Here is a 2,541-nt window from a genome sequence, read left to right as displayed (position 1 = left end):
GTGTCTGACCATGCAGAGCTCGCCAAGTCAAAACCAAAATCTTGAACTTCACTCAATAATGAACTGGAAGCCAATGAAAATGCATTAACAGGAGTCACAAGACAAAACAGAAGATCTAGTCAGGAGACAGGCAGCCGCATTCTGCACAGACTGTAACCGGTCAACAGAGGTTTTAGTTAGGCAGGTATACAGTGCATTACAATAATCTAAATGAGACTGTGTCCATGTTTGTCCTGTTAGACAGTGGACTTGTGTCCAAACATGTCCTGTCAGACAGTGGACTTGTGTCCATTCTGGTCCTGTCAGTCAGTGTACTTGTGTCCATACTTGTCCTGTCATACAGTGGACTTGTGTCCATACTTATCCTGTCAGACAGTGGACTTGTGTTCAAACATGTCCTGTCAGACAGGGAACTTGTGTCCATTCTTGTCCTGTCAGACAATTGTTGTGCGAACAACCACAAACTTACTCACTCCGCCCGAGCTCGTTTAATTTCCTCCGACGTTGACCTATTACGAGGTGAAATATAGAACATACAAGTACTTAAAAGTTCAAACCCTCCTTTATTAAATGTAATTATAAAAGGTTAAGCAAAATGCAAAATACAAGAATTATTCATAAGTTTTAAATGCACATTTAGAGACAACAGACAACCTGGAATCAGGCGCTCTCAGCTCTGTCTTAGCTGCAGTGCTGGTGATGTCGTCTGGGCTGGTGAAGACTGTTGCCTTTTCTTTTCACTCCGGCTTCTCCATGACCTCATGACCTCTGCTGCTGCCTTTCCTGCACAGGAGGTAACAAGCAAGTCTCTGTCTCCCTTCCCCCCTTATCTATATTCTTTCAAGGGGCCCAGTTTATGCACTCAGCCTCAGTTTTAAAAACAGTGATCACAATAATATCCCACTGTAACTAATTTACTCAAGATTCTACTYAATAAACTGATTACTAATAAGTAAACAAAGCATATATTTGATTATAAAACTGTTCACCTCAACAATCCCACTCTGGACCTCTCCTCCAGAGGTCKACACCAGATAAAGCTCTATTCACACAACACTGCGAAATCTTAGCAGTGGGAGGGAGTTTTCTMTCAGAGCGTCTCTATTGTCAACTGATGATGCTACCCTCATGAGCATCTGACGTGTTACAGCTGGATTCTGTTTTTCAATAGTTGCAGAAATTAGTCAAAGAGTCAAGGATCTCATACAGGGAATGCAACAACAACCACAAGTAACTACAATTGCCACAAAAATAGCTATTGAGGTGAGAACTGAAATAATGATACCTTTCCACGCTCCGAATGTCTTTCCACGCTTCTCAATATGTCCTGTCACTCAGTGGAATTGTGTCCATACATGTCCTATCAGACAGTGGACTTATGTCCAAATATGTCCTGTCACTCAGTGGAATTGTGTCCATACTTGTCCTGTCAGAGAGTGGAATTGTGTCCATATTGTTTTGTCAGATAGTGGACTTGTGTCCATATATGTCCTGTTAAACAGTGGACTTGTGTCCATTCTTGTCTTAATGGACATTGGACTTGTGTCCAAACATGTCATTTTAGACTGTGGACTTGTGTCCAACCATGTCCTGTTAGATAGTGGAATTGTCCAGACAGTGACACAAGTTCACTGTCTGAAAGGACAAGAATGGACAATTCCACTATCTAACAGGACAGGTTTGGACATGTCCTGTTAGATAGTGGATAGTCTGATCTTCATGTTGCTCCTCCCTGGTTTGGGGATCAGAGGAAATGTAGGTTTGAAATAATATTTAATTAAATCAAAGTTGGTTATAAGGGACTTTAATGTTGGRTATGTTGATAAAACTTTGACTCGGTGAATGTTTACCTCCACATATATTTCAACCTGGAAAGACTCACACACAGAAATACAGCAAACATTTTTATTGATATGAGAAAGTTCTTTCGCTCTCGAGCCCCGGCTGATGACGTAGGTGCAGCAAACTGCTGTGAGCTAGAAATCAGCTTAGGTTTRAGGTATAACGTCTTCCCCCACCCCGGGCTCCGACACTGGTGYTGGTGTGGAGGCCAGAGGGAAGTGATAGCCAGGAAGAGCTTGAGATGAAGGTGGAGAAGGGGTGGAGGTGGGTTGAACACGTCTAGAGAGCGGARTGATCCTTCGAAGCTGGCCCTTTAGACCTGGATCCCTGTGAGTTGATTGGTACGGTGAGGCGAGTATCTGATGCTGTTTGACTGCAGCTGGGAGCATGACGCAGCGATTGGACAGAGCAGGTGAGATGGAGGGAGAGTCTTCTAATCTGAATTTGCTTATAAGCTTCATTTGCTGATGCAGCTGCAGGTTGGTTCTTTTCTGACATGTTTTGTCTCTTCTTAATAAAAATCTTCTCAAAGGTTTTCAAACCAAGCAGATGCTTATTGTCACACTTAAAGATAAAGTCTAGTATTTACTGTATTTATGTGTGTTTAATGTCATCCCTATTGTTTGATTTAAAAAAAGAAAAGCTCTAACCCTCCTGTATAACTGGTTATAACTACTAACATGACTGCAGGATTAATAG

This window comes from Austrofundulus limnaeus, unplaced genomic scaffold (genome assembly GCF_001266775.1).
Source record: "Austrofundulus limnaeus strain Quisiro unplaced genomic scaffold, Austrofundulus_limnaeus-1.0 Scaffold491, whole genome shotgun sequence".
Classification (NCBI taxonomy): Eukaryota; Metazoa; Chordata; class Actinopteri; order Cyprinodontiformes; family Rivulidae; genus Austrofundulus; species Austrofundulus limnaeus.
Note: the sequence above shows the minus strand (reverse complement) of the source record.